This window comes from Pelophylax lessonae (genome assembly GCF_965119305.1).
Source record: "Pelophylax lessonae genome assembly, chromosome: 9".
NCBI lineage: Eukaryota > Metazoa > Chordata > Amphibia > Anura > Ranidae > Pelophylax > Pelophylax lessonae.
Window position 1 is genome coordinate 34,956,111 of NC_138776.1, and position 17,484 is coordinate 34,973,594.

Genomic DNA, 17,484 nt, shown 5'->3' on the forward strand with positions numbered 1-17,484 from the left:
TTAGTGATTTTGGCAGAATTTACCTAGCAGACTAGATTTTGAGATAACTCCCACATTTGGGTCTATCTCTGTTAAAATGCTTGACCTACCTTACACACCTAAACATAAACTAACACTGTATATTTTTTACAAAATAAATGTATTTGACACATGATGTAGGTAAAAATAAAATGAAGGGAAAAACATTAGAGCCATTTGGTGGAATGGGTTGGTGGGTATGTATGTTTAGCTTAGTTGGCGGCAACAGTGCTGGAAATTTAGCTATTGTAGAGGCAGAACTTGCAGATTATTTTTGAATAAATGTCTTCCTTAAAAAAGTGTTAATTGTTTAATGGTATGTTTGTAAGATTGTATGTCAATAATTAACCATGTTGTGAAATTGGATATTAGTGCCACTGATTTTTTATAATAACACACATGACATTTCAGTTTCTTATAATATTTTATTTACATACCAGCTGATTTATAGCTGTGGATAGATAACATGAAAAGACTAGTATTTAGTTGGCAGCCTGAGTATTGGCAATCCAACTGTTGTAGTTGCAGACCTTGATGTAGACACCGGGGTAGTTCCTTAGGGCACAGCCATATCCCCAGGAGACAATACCCTGGAGCTGTCCACTGCAGACCATGGGGCCACCAGAGTCACCCTGAGAAAAGAAAAAAAAATGTTTTAATTTAGAAAGTCATATTAATAATCAAGGACTCTGCAAACACAATTGAGACAAAGAGGCTCTCATGCCAAAGTCAATTCTTATTGACAGTTTATTGCATATATTAGCCATTAAATATTGAACACAGATTTCTAGATTAATCCAACTTTTCTGAGCGTAAACCATTTATACATTTCTTAGGTTACAACATGTGCAGAGAGATGTTCAACATTTCATTCAGTTACTGTAGTTGCTCTAATAGTTGAACATGAAAAATATTAGAGAAGTTACCTGGCAGGAATCTTTCCACCTTCCAAGTATCCAACACAGATCATGTTGCCAGTGATCTCACCAGGGTAAGCATTGCTGCACTGGGAAGCAGTCAGAATGGGGGCACTTACACACTGCAGGAGGTCAGGGTAGTTGGCTGCAGAAAAAAGAGACATAATAAAATAAATCAAAATAAATGGAAGAGTGAAAATGTTGAATAAACTAAAAAGTAAAGCAAAAATTATGCCTCTAAGCAGCTATTACTCAACTAGTTTCGGGAAAGTTTTTAGGCAACTGTTAGCTGAATTTGGTATGCTTACAACTAGCTAGACCCCAACTACTACCTTAGGGTTTTTTTTCTCAAATTCTTCACTACAGTATATGTATCCATATTCCTTGGATTTATATAGATTAGGGAATTGTTAAAGCCCCTGGCCTTTTTTTTTGTTGTTTTATGTTTTTATTTTTTTGCCATCTGTGTCCGAATAGGGAGATTCTTTCTTGCTTGTCCTGTAAAGATAACAGTTAGATGGAGGATATCTCTTCTAAGTGTGAAGAAATCCCTACTCAGACCATTGTATTATTTACTCTAAATTCCTCTTCTGGTGACAACTAAACATGTAACTCCATTTTCAGGACAGTGATATTGCTCACCAGGGCAAAAAATAAAGAGAGAAAATCACAGATGGGGACACAGACAGCACTACAATCCTTTCCCCATTTCATCTAGGAAAAAAACATTCTGGCTTTAGTTTTACTTTAACTGCACAAGTGGCTAAGGAGATTAATGGTCAACTATACAATTGGCCTGACTTACTTCCACTGCTGAGAGTGTTGCCCCATCCAGAGATCAGACAGTTGGAGCTGACAGCAGCACAGCCAATGGGCGGAGACACGGCCTTGACGTAGGAGTTGAGGGTGGCGGGAGAGGCAACTTAATCAACATAATGTCTTTGTCCAGGGTTCTGGAGTTGTACCTTCCATGTCTGATGACCTTGACAGAGTTGATGAACTGCTCGGTGCCCTCGGAGACAGCAATGTTGTGTTCTCCCAGTCTGACCTGAAAGCTCCTGGATAGACATAAAGAGTGTGCAATGTAGTTATGGAATGCAGATCTACTATCTAATCTGCATTGGGTATTTAAGAGTGATATAGGCTGAAAATGGATACTTTTCCATCCTTTAAAACTGAACTCGGGGCACAATTTTTTTTTATTTCAATTTATATTTTTCAAGAGTCACACAAATATCCAATAAGTTACAACCCCTAAACATACAGAGGGAGCATGGTGATTGAGTCTCACATCCATATTTCATAGTGGTAAGCTATGTGCCATGATTACACATACATATATGACTGAATGAGAAGGTGAGCACTATTCACTTAAAGGTTTGAACATAAACACACTTAGAGGAGCCTCTGTCTACAAGACTCACAACAGGATATAAATCAACTTTGTGTAGACAATGTTTCCTTTCAGTCTATGTTTCGGAAAGCAGCCCTCAGCATTGGGAATCTGGAAACCTTTACAATTTAAGTGTTTTTGTCTTATCAGTATGTGCTTGTTGTTTTAATCTACGTTTAAATAAAATCATGTAATGGTCACCGCTACACAAATTCTACTTTATTAGCACAAAATTGTTCAAGATTACAAGGTCTAATAGAGATACATGTTTAGTTGGGGCATCTATAAAATGTTCTATAAAATTATCCTGTGACAAGTTTATAACTTTCTGCCCCGTATCTGTGTCGGCAGTAGAGGTGACACTCAACATTTAGCGAAGGAGAATTACAAATCCTTTTGCATTATTTTAAATTTCCTTTTAAAGTGAGCTTGTCAGGACAGAAATATGGATACTGCCTAAGTTTTCCAGCATAAATGATAGTGAGGGAGGTTGGGAGTGTCTATAAGACTGCTAGGGATGCTTGCACATTTGCAGCAACAGTTGTGTTTTGTTTTCTGTAAGAAGATTTATACTGTGGGAATAAGGATGACCATGGTCCATGGTAAGCACCATGAATAGTCTTAAGCTGGCCATACATGGATCGAAATTTAGACGGTTCAGCAGGAACGGAACAAATTTTGATCCATGAATGGGCACTCCCATTCATAAGAAGTTAAGTCGATCAAATTTCATGAATGGGCTTGTTGGTATCATTTCGCTCGAACAACTCATGTAGCCAATCAGCTGCAGCACTTATCAGTATATTCTGATGGTGGGGAACTGCCACTGTCAGAATACAATGACACAGCAGGGAGGATTTCCCCTTCCACCTCAAATACGTGAATGGGAAAATTGGTTCAGTTTTTTTTTTTTGTCGTTCAGCCAACTAATTAAAAAAAAAAAAACTAGCCACTTGTCACTTTTGTAGGACAACTTGCTCTCCATGTTAATTTGGAGAGAAATATATGTATATATATATATATATATATATATATATATATATATATATATAAACTAAATAAAAAAGGAATAGTATTCTGAATATTTAATTATGTAGATTAATTGAATACAGCTACCAGAATTATTTTTGTGATAGTAATCCTTTATTAATTTTAAATAAGTAAATATATAAAGTAGTAAATAAGTAAATCAATAAACCAGACCAACCAACCAGCCCCTCCATAATCCAACCAACCAACCAACTAACCAGTCAGCCAGGCAACCAACCAATCAATTAACCAACCAGCCAACCAATCTACCAACCAACAAAACAATCATGACTCCAAATTATTCTAGTAAAAACTTCTGTCATGAAAATTCCACTAACGTCTTGTAGCAGTGAGCAGCGGAGATCACCCACAAGGAGTTGAGGAGGGATCCAGCATTTGTAACCTTAAAAAAAATATGCATACAAGGATTTTTGTTTCAAGTAAAGGTAAAAAGGCAGGGCCGATGCTAGACTATTTTGCTCCCTAGGCAAGACCAGCTACTTGCACCGCCCCCCCAAAATAAAAACAGTACAAATTGCCCCTCTTCCTGCAAATAATGCCCCCCCTTTAACCCTACACCCCCCTTCCTGTATACACTGCCCTCCCCCTTCTGCCCTTCTGCACACACTGCCCCCCTTTAATGCTACACCCCCTCCCTGCATACATTGCCCCCCTTTAATGTTACACCCTCTTTAACCCTACACCCCTTCCTATACACACTGCCCCTTTTAACCCCTACAACCCCATCGTTTACACACTGCCCTCCTTTAACACTACACCCCTCTCCCTGCATACACTGCCCTCCTTTAATGCTTCACCCCATTTAACCCTACACCCCCATTCCTATACACACTGCCCTCCTTTAACACTACACCTCTTTCTTGCACACATTTCCCCCCTTTAATGTTACACTCCCTTTAACTCTACACCCCCTTCCTATACACACTGCCCCTTTTAACCCCTACATCCCCTTCCTATACACACTGACCTCTTTTAACGTTACACCCCCCTCCCTGCATACACTGCCCTCCTTTAATGCTTCACCCCATTTAACCCTACACCCCCTGCCTATACACACTGCCCTCCTTTAACACTACACCCCCTTCCTGCACACACTGCCCCCCTTTAATGTTACATCCCCTTTAACCCTACACCCCCTTCTTATACACACTGCCCCTTTTAACCCCTACACCCCCTTCCTATACACACTGCCCTCCTTTAACACTACACCCCCTCCCTGCACACACTGCCCTCCTTTAATGCTACACCCCCTTTAAGCCTATACCCCCTTCCTATACACACTGCCCCCTTTTAACCCTACACCCCCTTCCTGTACACACTGCCCCCCTCTCTAGAGGTGACATCCACCGGGGATGAGAAGATGACAGGAGAGGAATGTGGCACTGACTATGGCTGTGCCTTTGAAGGCAGTGCACCCTAGGTGGATGCCTAGTTCGCCTAGTGGTAGCACTGGCCCTGTAAAGAGGACCCACCAGCTGCTCTGAGGAGCACACAGATCAGAAGGAGTTTCATGGTGTTCAGGTGACCAGTGACTAGTTGGACTGTAACATGGGTACTTATATGTTTAGCTGCACGTCACCCATCTGTGTCAGTATGTGCAAACTTCTATTAATGTATAGACAATATTTACAGAATATGCTAAAAAATTGTTATATTTATCAGCAACCTTGAGATATGGTATTGGTCATGGAAGGATAATTTTTTACAAATGTAAATGTAGATTTTATCACTCTAAACATCCAAAGGAAACGTGTACAAATTATAATTACATTGCTCCACAAAAGACAAATTAAGTTGTTACAGTGGTAGAAAAAGTGAAGAAAAAAATTGTCTATGGTATTATAATTCTCTTCCATGTAGAATCAGATGTTCATTTACAGTTAATTTCTTATTTAGGAGAGTATACAATTATATATATATATATATATATATATATATATATATATATATATATATATATATATATATATATATATATGCATGAAAAAATATTTTGTTGATGGTTTTGCTTTCATGGTTATATTAATAATGTACTTTGTAGTATACTACTTTATCAATATCATCATTTCTTTATTTTTCATTATTACTATTGCCACTACAGTATTTGATTTTAATGTATATTAAAGGGATTGTAAAGACAGAAGGTTTTTTTTTATCTTAATGCATTCTATGATTATTATCCACTTCTGGACTGGAAGATTTGTCCCCTTGATGACCAGGCCAATTTTGCGATTCAGCACTGTGTTACTTTAATGGACAATTGCGCGGTCGTGTGACGCTGTACCCAAATAAAATTGTCCTTTTTTTCCCCACAAATGGAGCTTTCTTTTGGTGGTATTTGATCACCTGTGCGATTTTTGTTTGCGCTATAATTGAAAAAGGTGTGTCAATTCTGAAAAAAAAAAATACGTTTTTCACTTTCTGCTAGAAAACATTACCAATTAAAAAAAAATGTAAAAATCAACTTTTTTTCATCATTTTAGGCCAATTTGTATTCTGCTACATATTTTTGGTAAAAAAAAATCACAATAAGCGTATTTTGATTGGTTTGCACAAAAGTTATGCTCTCTACAAACTAGGGGAAAGATTTATGTCATTTTTTCTTATTTATTTATTTACTAGTAATGGCGGCGATCTGCAATTTTTAGTGGGACTGCGACATTGCGGTTGACAGATCGGAATCCTAACTGACATTTTTGACACTTTGGGGGTGCCAGTGACATTACTACAGTAATCAGTGCTAAAAATATGCACTGTTACTGTAATAATGATACTCGCCCAGGGACGATCAAATGGTTAAATGTGAGCCTAGGGGTGCTTTCTATCTGTGGTGGGGAGGGGCTTATGGAATCAACACTGAGACTTGTGAGCCTAAATAGAAGGAACACAGGAGCTCTGCATTGATTCCTGAGAGAGCAACGGTCTGCTGTGTTTACAACAGCAGACCGCTGTTCTCTCTCCACGGGGAGCGATCGCAGGTGCCTGGCGGCAATAGCAGCAGCAGAGTTTTTATTTAGTTATTTTTTTTTATTAGTAATCAGCGATTTTTTTATCGGGACTGCGACATTGCGATGGACAAATCTGACACTTTTTGGGGACCAGTGACATTAATACAGTGATCAGTACTATACTTAATTTGATTGTGCTCTAATATGTATTGTTACCATAATTGATACCTACATCCCAAATTATACTAGTTTCGTATTGCCAGTTCCCCCTAGAGGAAATTGATGATGTGTGGGCTTATGGGGACTTTACTGGTATCATACTCAAGATTGTATGACTACACATATATTTATATAAAAAGTTGTATTTTTATTTATATCTAAAAAAGAGTCATTTAAATTTACACATTGAAATTAACAAAACATCCAGAAAAGTACATAAAGAAAAAATATAAATACATGACCAACAAATATTGGTGACAATTCAAAGTTGTTTGACAAGTAAGATCCTCCTTATGTTGAATTGGGGCTATTCATGCCACCACTTAAATCCTTGCCCGGCATGTTTCGCTATACAAAGCTTCTTCAGGGAGGGATTAGCTTGATAAAGATATCATTACTGTCTATAAGATATCGATACAAAATAGTTATTAGTGCGCAATTCCCTATTTTTCCACCTAGCCATCTGGAATGCTGCATGCGGGGTACGTGTGGGTATTGGGATCTGCTCTCCAACTATATCAACACTCTGAAAGTTTTCCTATTTGTGTAATTCACTAATAACTATTTTGTATCGCTATCTTATAGACAGTAATGATATCTTTATCAAGCTAATCCGCCCCTAAAGAAGCTTTGTATAGCGAAACATGTCGGGCAAGGATTTAAGTGGTGGCATGAATAGCCCCATATCAACATAAGGAGGATCTTACGTGTCGAAACAACTTTGAATTGTCACCAATATTTGTTGGTCATGTATTTATATTTTTTCTTTATGTACTTTTCTGGATGTTTTGTTAATGTCAATGTGTAAATTTTAGGCTCCGTTCACATCTAGGCGTTTTGGGGCGTTTTTGGGGCGTTTTTCTGCTCTAGGATCAGCTCTCAAAACGCCCAACAAGACAAATCCTATTCATTTCAATGGCCCCTGTTCACATCTGAGCGTTTTGACGCTGTATACAAAACGCCCAACGCTCAAAAAAGTACATGAGCTTCTTTTTGGGCAGATTACAGGCGTTTTCCATTGATCTCTATTCAATCTAAAAACGCCTGCACAAAAATCGCGGTAAAAATCGCGGTAAAATCGCGGTAAAAAACGCCGCAAAAATCGTTGTAAAATCGCGGTAAAAAACGCGCGAAAAACGCTACGCTCAGGTGTGAATGTAGCCTAAATGTCTCTTTTTTAGATATAAATACAAATAAAAATTTTTATATAAATATATGTGTAGTCGTACAACCTTGAGTATGATACCAGTAAAGTCCCCTTAAGCCCACACATCACCAATTTCATCTAGGAGGAATTGGCAATACGAAACTAGTGATCAGTACTAAATAATATGCACTGTTACTGTATAAATGACACTGGCGGGGAAGGGGTTAACACTAGGGGTGATCAAGGGGTTAAATGTGTTCCCTAGATGTGCTTACTAACTGTGTGGGGGATGGATTGAACAGAGGCACAGAGAGATTGGTGATTCAGCTTAGCTGAATCAGCTTATCATTTTGATCAGCTTAGCTGAATCACAAGATCTTTCCCTGCCTCTCTGACATTGTTTACATTCCAGACAGCTCTTCTGTCAGTCTTGCCGAAGATCGCAGGAGGCCAACGGCGATCGCGCCCTCTCCTAGCGTGGTCTGCATCCCGCTGTGCCTAATCACAGCGGGAGTGCCACTCGTGCGCGCCGCTGAGATCATCTGCACACAATCATGTAGATCTATTTGATTATGAGCAGCCGAGCCACCCTGCCGCAGTAAATCTGCGTTAGGCGGTTGGCAAGTGGTTAAATACAGCACTCTACGGGGGTTGTATACTATACTGAGCATGTTTTTTTATTTTTTTTACATTAAGTTATGCTTTATAGTAGATATAACCCAATCACTAAAATGTCATTTAAACTTTACCGTGTTATCATAAAAAAGTAATTTTCATTTTTTTTAAATCTGCAGATTTTAATAAAATAGTACCTGGTGGGCCTACCATGAAGAATCTTGATTGGGCACTTCCTGTTATAGAGTGACAACACCCTGTCTCTGTAACTCAATTGTGCTCCTTTGTTGTCACCTTGTTACTTGGGCTTCTAATAGAGAAAACAAATTGCCGCAAAAATGCATATTATGCAAACATAGTCTGCTGTGGAATCCCTCCCTGAGAAAGGCCACGCAGTCATCGCTGGAGTGCATGTAGATAGGAATTCTATCTACATTTTAATTTCTAATTTTAATTCACTTAAAAAACAAGGAAATAAGATAAATAAATAAGAAGCAAAAACATTAAAAAATGTATTTTAAAAAAAATCAATATATATATAATAGTTTAGCAAACTAAATATCATTCTGTTTAGGTTTACATGCAATTGAATTTCAGCTACAGATAAACTTATTAATCATTGTAGCTAAAGATTATTCAAATACAAATATTGTGTAATAACAATATATAGGCTGCAGCATGTTCACGAGCTCAGTGTTCTCTGATGTGTGTTTTGCTAGATTAATAACTCAGCCAAGGTTCTAAATTGTTTGCTGATTAGTTTCAAATAGGTTTAAGAAGAAGTTCATGATATGCTACAAGAACATATAAACTAGACTAAAGGTCAGCAACCTTTCCTAGAATAAACATCAATATATAAGCATTAGATAGCTGTTGTGCCTGTGAACATTAGCATTCTGGGGCTGTGTATTTCTTCAATGTTTTATACTCATAGTTAGTGTTGAGCGAACACGGACTGTATTATTCGTGTTCGTACCGAATAATTGGATTTTTGTTACCCGAACACGAACACGGACACTTTACTGTATATTCGGGTAAAAATCTGTGTTCGGTCGTTTTATTTCTGGGTTTTGCATGCTTTGGCGCTCTTTTCATGGCGGGCTTTCAACAGCCAATCAACAATCGTTTAACTGGTGTGCCTTAAGCCATCCCAGCCATGCCTGCAAATGTCTCAGTAGCTGTGATTGGCCGTCTGAAGCATGTGACCAAGTCTTTATAAGTTCGAGGCAGCCGCAGCGGCGTCATTATGCTGCTTAGATCAGGGACAGAGCACACATCAACGTGCTGGCTGCTGATTAGGGAAAGATAGGCAGGAAAAAACCATTTGTGTCCGGATAGAATTGAGGGACAGGTCGGAGTGTTTAGGCAGGGCGAGTTGTAGGCATTTTAGGGATAGAGTCTGCTGAATTATAGGGTCAGTGTCTTCTACAAAGTACAATCGATATTGCTATGTGGGGGGTGGGGTCTGCACTCAATCCTGATCTACGATCTCTTCTCAATCCTGTTAGGGAGAGGCTGCTGCTGAATTTTAGGGTCAGAGTGTTCTACAAACTACAATCGATATTGCTGTGTGGGGTGGGGTCTGCACTTAGTTCTCCTGATCTACGATCTCTTCTCAATCCTGTTAGGGACAGAGTCTGCTGAATTTTAGGGAAACTGTGTTCTACAAACTACAATCGATATTGCTGTGTGGTGTGGGATAGGAGATAGGCAGGTGTCAGTGATCCACATCCATTTTTCTGTGTGTGGGCTGCAGTGAACACAATCTTTTTGGGGTGCAGTGAACACAATCCTTTTGGAGTGCAGTGAACAAAATCTTTGTGGGGTGCAGTGAACAAAACCTTTGTGGGGTGCAGTGAACACAATCTTTGTGGGGTGCAGTGAAGACAATCCTTGTGGGGTGCAGTGAAGACAATCCTTGTGGGGTGCAGTGAACAAAATCTTTGGGGGGTACAGTGAACACAATCTTTGTGGGGTGCAGAGAAGACAATCCTTGTGGGGTGCAGTGAACAAAATCTTTGGGGGGTACAGTGAACACAATCTTTGTGGGGTGCAGTGAACAAAACCTTTGTGGGGTGCAGTGAACACAATCTTTGTGGGGTGCAGTGAAGACAATCCTTGTGGGGTGCAGTGAAGACAATCCTTGTGGGGTGCAGTGAACAAAATCTTTGGGGGGTGCAGTGAACAAAACCTTTGTGGGGTACAGTGAACACAATCTTTGTGGGGTGCAGTGAAGACAATCCTTTTGGAGTGCAGTGAACACAATCTTTGTGGGGTACAGTGAACACAATCTTTGTGGGGTGCAGTGAACAAAACCTTTGTGGGGTACAGTGAACACAATCTTTGTGGGGTGCAGTGAACACAATCTTTGTGGGGTGCAGTGAACAAAACCTTTGTGGGGTGCAGTGAACACAACCTTTGTGGGGTACAGTGAACACAATCTTTGTGGGGTGCAGTGAACAAAACCTTTGTGGGGTACAGAGAACACAATCTTTGTGGAGTACAGTGAACACAATCTTTGTGGGGTGCAGTGAACAAAACCTTTGTGGGGTACAGTGAACACAATCTTTGTGGGGTGCAGTGAACAAAACCTTTGTGGGGTACAGTGAACACAATCTTTGTGGGGTGCAGTGAAGACAATCCTTTTGGAGTGCAGTGAACAAAATCTTTGTGGGGTACAGTGAACACAATCTTTGTGGGGTGCAGTGAACAAAATCTTTGTGGGGTACAGTGAACACAATCTTTGTGGGGTGCAGTGAAGACAATCCTTGTGGGGTGCAGTGAAGACAATCCTTGTGGGGTGCAGTGAACAAAACCTTTGTGGGGTACAGTGAACACAATCTTTGTGGGGTACAGTGAACACAATCTTTGGGGGGTGCAGTGAACAAAACCTTTGTGGGGTACAGTGAACACAATCTTTGTGGGGTGCAGTGAACAAAACCTTTATGGGGTACAGTGAAGACAATCTTTGTGGGGTGCAGTGAAGACAATCCTTTTGGAGTGCAGTGAACAAAATCTTTGTGGGGTACAGTGAACACAATCTTTGTGGGGTGCAGTGAACAAAATATTTGTGGGGTACAGTGAACACAATCTTTGTGGGGTGCAGTGAAGACAATCCTTGTGGGGTGCAGTGAAGACAATCCTTGTGGGGTGCAGTGAACAAAATCTTTGGGGGGTACAGTGAACACAATCTTTGTGGGGTGCAGTGAACAAAACCTTTGTGGGGTACAGTGAACACAATCTTTGTGGGGTGCAGTGAACAAAACCTTTGTGGGGTACAGTGAACAAAACCTTTGTGGGGTACAGTGAACAAAACCTTTGTGGGGTGCAGTGAACAAAACCTTTGTGGGGTGCAGTGAACACAACCTTTGTGGGGTACAGTGAACACAATCTTTGTGGGGTGCAGTGAACAAAACCTTTGTGGGGTACAGTGAACACAATCTTTGTGGGGTGCAGTGAACACAATCTTTGTGGGGTGCAGTGAACAAAACCTTTGTGGGGTGCAGTGAACACAACCTTTGTGGGGTACAGTGAACACAATCTTTGTGAGGTGCAGTGAAGACAATCCTTGTGGGGTGCAGTGAAGACAATCCTTGTGAGGTGCAGTGAAGACAATCCTTGTGGGGTGCAGTGAACAAAATCTTTGGGGGGTACAGTGAACACAATTTTTGTGGGGTGCAGTGAACAAAACCTTTGTGGGGTACAGTGAACACAATCTTTGTGGGGTGCAGTGAAGACAATCCTTTTGGAGTGCAGTGAACAAAATCTTTGTGGGGTACAGTGAACACAATCTTTGTGGGGTGCAGTGAAGACAATCCTTGTGGGGTGCAGTGAAGACAATCCTTGTGGGGTGCAGTGAAGACAATCCTTGTGGGGTGCAGTGAACAAAATCTTTGGGGGGTACAGTGAACACAATCTTTGTGGGGTGCAGTGAACAAAAGCTTTGTGGGGTACAGTGAACACAATCTTTGTGAGGTGCAGTGAAGACAATCCTTGTGGGGTGCAGTGAAGACAATCCTTGTGAGGTGCAGTGAAGACAATCCTTGTGGGGTGCAGTGAACAAAATCTTTGGGGGGGTACAGTGAACACAATTTTTGTGGGGTGCAGTGAACAAAACCTTTGTGGGGTACAGTGAACACAATCTTTGTGGGGTGCAGTGAACAAAACCTTTGTGGGGTACAGTGAACACAATCTTTGTGGGGTGCAGTGAAGACAATCCTTTTGGAGTGCAGTGAACAAAATCTTTGTGGGGTACAGTGAACACAATCTTTGTGGGGTGCAGTGAAGACAATCCTTGTGGGGTGCAGTGAAGACAATCCTTGTGGGGTGCAATGAAGACAATCCTTGTGGGGTGCAGTGAACAAAATCTTTGGGGGGTACAGTGAACACAATCTTTGTGGGGTGCAGTGAACAAAACCTTTGTGGGGTACAGTGAACACAATCTTTGTGGGGTGCAGTGAACAAAACCTTTGTGGGGTACAGTGAACACAATCTTTGTGGGGTGCAGTGAAGACAATTCTTTTGGAGTGCAGTGAACACAATCTTTGTGGGGTGCAGTGAACAAAACCTTTGTGGGGTACAGTGAACACAATCTTTGTCGGGTACAGTGAACACAATCTTTGTGGGGTACAGTGAACACAATCTCATACTTCTAAAGCTTTGAGGGTGCTGCCTGTTCTATACTCCTCCTCCTCCTCCTCATCCATCCTTTTAGGTGTACAAACAATAGTAATTGGGGCCTAGTGTGCTTCTGTACGTGTGAAAAACATACACTTTTTTTTGATCATATTTCCTATTCCGCTATTCAATAAAAACATTTGGGGCTCAATTAAATTGCGGAATAGTCTGTGTCGGTACGTGTGAGATCCACCTTTCCAAGTTTTTGGGGTTCATCTCATACTTCTGAAGCTTTGAGGGTGCTGCCTGTTCTATACTCCTCCTCCTCCTCTTCCTCATCCATCCTTTTAGGTGTACAAACAATAGTAATTGGGGCCTAGTGTGCTTCTGTACGTGTGAAAAACATACACTTTTTTTTGATCATATTTCCTATTCCGCTATTCTATAAAAACCTTTGGGGCTCAATTAAATTGCGGAATAGTCTGTGTCGGTACGTGTGAGATCCACCTTTCCAAGTTTTTGGGGTTCATCTCATACTTCTGAAGCTTTGAGGGTGCTGCCTGTTCTATACTCCTCCTCCTCCTCCTCCTCATCCATCCTTTTAGGTGTACAAACAATAGTAATTGGGGCCTAGTGTGCTTCTGTACGTGTGAAAAACATACACTTTTTTTTGATCATATTTCCTATTCCGCTATTCAATAAAAACCTTTGGGGCTCAATTAAATTGCGGAATAGTCTGTGTCTGTACGTGTGAGATCCACCTTTCCAAGTTTTTGGGGTTCATCTCATACTTCTGAAGCTTTGAGGGTGCTGCCTGTTCTATACTCCTCCTCCTCCTCCTCATCCATCCTTTTAGGTGTACAAACAATAGTAATTGGGGCCTAGTGTGCTTCTGTACGTGTGAAAAACATACACTTTTTTTGATCATATTTCCTATTCCGCTATTCAATAAAAACCTTTGGGGCTCAATTAAATTGCGGAATAGTCTGTGTCGGTACGTGTGAGATCCACCTTTCCAAGTTTTTGGGGTTCATCTCATACTTCTGAAGCTTTGAGGGTGCTGCCTGTACTATACTCCTCCTCCTCCTCCTCATCCATCCTTTTAGGTGTACAAACAATAGTAATTGGGGTCTAGTGTGCTTCTGTACGTGTGAAAAACATACACTTTTTTTTGATCATATTTCCTATTCCGCTATTCAATAAAAACCTTTGGGGCTCAATTAAATTGCGGAATAGTCTGTGTCGGTACGTGTGAGATCCACCTTTCCAAGTTTTTGGGGTTCATCTCATACTTCTGAAGCTTTGAGGGTGCTGCCTGTTCTATACTCCTCCTCCTCCTCTTCCTCATCCATCCTTTTAGGTGTACAAACAATAGTAATTGGGGCCTAGTGTGCTTCTGTACGTGTGAAAAACATACACTTTTTTTTGATCATATTTCCTATTCCGCTATTCAATAAAAACCTTTGGGGCTCAATTAAATTGCGGAATAGTCTGTGTCGGTACGTGTGAGATCCACCTTTCCAAGTTTTTGGGGTTCATCTCATACTTCTGAAGATTTGAGGGTGCTGCCTGTTCCATACTCCTCTTCCTCATCCTCCCTTTAGGGTAGGAAAAAATTTAATCGGGCCTAGTCTGTGTTTGTACGTGTGAGATACACAGTTTTTTATCCTATTCCGCTATTCAATACACACCCTTTTGGTGTAAAAAACATTAAATTGCGGCATAGTTTGCATATTCGACTGTGAGATACACCCGTGCGATACTGTTGTTCTTTTGTTCCGCTATTCAATAAAGACCTTTCTAGGGCAAGATCTTAAATTTCAGAAATATGAGGAGAGCGTCAAATAGGGGCCGTGGCCTGGGTCGTGGTGGTGCTGCTGCTAGAGCTCCTGTTGCAAGGAGAGGACGTGGTCGATCTGTGCCAGCTACACGCACAAGTGAAACACCTTCCTCAAGTGTGAGTAGGCGACAGAACCTGCATCAGTATTTGGTAGGGCATCATACGCCCCTAGAAGTGATGAGGCCAGAACAAGTGGAGGCGATAGTAGATTGGTTTGCTGCTGACAGTGCCTCCAGTTCCTTCACATTGTCTCCCACCCAGTCTACTGCAGAAAGGTCACAGTTGGCACCTGCAGCCGATGTCCAACCGTCTTTCACCTCACCCCCTTGCAAATCAGGCAAGCAGTCTGAGCCCCAAGCCATACAGCAGTCTCTTCTTCTTTTTGATGACTCTGTCAGCAGGGTTTCCCAGGGCCATCCACCTAGCCCTGCCCCAGAAGTGGAAGAGATTGAGTGCAGCGATGCCCAACCACTTATTTCTCAAGATGAGTACATGCAAGGATCATCGCAGCACGTCTCCGATGATGACGAAACGCAGGTGCCAACTGCTGCGGCGTTCAGCATTGTGGAGACCGACAAGGAGGGCAGGGGTGAAGACTGGGTGGAAGATGATGTGGAGGACGATGAGGTCCTCGACCCCACATGGAATGAACGTCATGCAGGTGACCTGAGTAGTTTGGAGGAAGAGGCGGTGGTCGCACAGAGCCACCAGCACAGCAGAAGAGGGAGCAGGGTGCAGAAGCGGAGCGGCCGTGCCCTAGACACTACGCCCGCTACTGCCCAACGCAGCAAGGGAACGAGCGCACCAAAGTCAGCTCAAAGGAGTTCTCTAGCGTGGAAGTTCTTTAGAAAATGTGCTGATGACAGGACACGAGTGGTTTGCACCCTGTGCAATCAGAGCTTGAAGCGAGGCATAAACCTTCTCAACCTGAGCACAACCTGCATGATCAGGCATCTAAGTGCAAAGCACGAGCTGCAGTGGAGTACACACCTTCAAAACCAAGAAACGTCTCTGGCTCATCCTGCTTCCTCTTCTGCTGCAGTCTCGGCCGCTCCAGCCACATCTGTAGTGATACCGGCACCTGCCACCCCGCAAACAGACGATCTGTCAGCAACACCACCACCTGGGTCACCAACAACCATCTCCACAATGTCCCGTGGAAGCGTTCAGATTTCCATCTCCCAAACACTTGAGAGGAAGAGGAAGTACCCCCCTACCCACCCGCGATCCCTGGCCCTGAATGCCAGCATTTCAAAATTATTGGCCTTTGAAATGCTGTCATTCCGTCTGGTGGAGACGCACAGTTTTAAAAACCTTATGTCGGTGGCTGTCCCACAGTACGTCGTGCCCAGCCGCCACTACTTTTCCAGGCAAGCCATCCCTTCCCTACACAACCAAGTGGGGGAAAAAATCAGGTGTGCACTGCGCAACGCCATCTGTGCCAAGGTCCACCTAACTACCGATACGTGGACCAGTGAGCACGGTCAGGGGCGTTATATCTCCCTAACGGCACACTGGGTAAATGCAGTGGCGGATGGGCCTGAGGCGGATAGCAATTTGGCGCATGTCCTTCCACCACCGAGGATTGCAGGGCGCTTCAGTTTGCCTCCTGTTCCTAACTCCTCCTACTCCGCTTCCTCATCCTCTACCGCCTCCTCATCCGGACAGCGTAACACCTTCACCACCAACTTCAGCACGGCCAGGGGTAAACGACAGCAGGCAGTTTTACAACTTGCCTGTTTGGGGGACAAACCACACACCGCGCAGGAGTTGTGGAGGAGCATGGAACAGCAAACAAATGAGTGGTTGCTGCCAGCGAGCCTCAAGCCCGGCCTGGTGGTGTGCGATAATGGGAGAAATCTCATAGCAGCTCTGGGCCTAGCCGGTTTGACGCACATCCCTTGCCTGGCGCATGTGCTGAATTTGGTGGTGCAGAGGTTCCTTAAAAACTACCCCGATATGTCAGAGCTGCTGCAGAAAGTGCGGGCCGTTTGTGCGCACTTTCGGCGTTCTCACCCTGCTGCTGCTCGCCTGGCAGCGCTGCAGCGTAACTTCGGCCTTCCCGCTCACCGCCTCATATGTGACGTGCCCACAAGGTGGAACTCCACCTTGCACATGCTGGAAAGACTGTGCGAGCAGCAGCAGGCCATAGTGGAGTTTCAGCTGCAGCACGCGCGCGTGAGTCGCTCTGCGGAACAGCACCACTTCACCACCAATAACTGGGCCTCCATGCGAGACCTGTGTGCCTTGTTGCGCTGTTTTGAGTACTCCACCAACATGGCCAGTGGCAATGACGCCGTTCTCAGCTTAACTATCCCACTTCTATGCCTCCTTGAAAAAACAATTCGGGCGATGATGGAAGAGGATGTGGCACAGGATGAGGAGGAGGAGGAGGAGGATGAAGAGGTAACATTTTAAAGGCTTTCAGGGCAGTCATTCGCAAGGGGCTCCGAGGGTGGGTTCCTGCACACACAAACGCCAGGGACACAATTGTCCAGCAGGGGCACAGTTCTGGAGGATGAGGAGGATGAGGAGGAGGAGGAGCTGGAGGAGGAGATGGAACCATGTTCACAGCAGGGTGGCACCCAGGCCAGCTCATGGCCATCACTGGTGCGTGGCTGGGGGGATACAGAGGACACGGACGATACACCTCCCACAGAGGACAGCCTTTCGTCGCCTCTGGGCAGCCTGGCACACATGAGCGATTACATGCTGCAGTG

At 42.9% G+C, this 17,484-nt stretch overlaps 1 pseudogene across 1 annotated transcript in view; it reads right to left on the reverse strand.

Annotated features, from left to right (window-relative positions):
- Positions 1-500: 500 nt before the first annotated feature.
- The window catches only part of LOC309564203 (trypsin-like), a 43,365-nt pseudogene continuing 26,381 nt past the window's right edge, over positions 501-17,484 (reverse strand). Inside the window, exons 2-5 of the transcript in view lie at positions 3,696-3,760; positions 1,741-1,993; positions 945-1,080; positions 501-650 (exon numbers count right to left, since the gene is read on the reverse strand). The product of the transcript in view is annotated as a trypsin-like (transcript). The remainder of the gene's footprint in view (positions 651-944; positions 1,081-1,740; positions 1,994-3,695; positions 3,761-17,484) is intronic.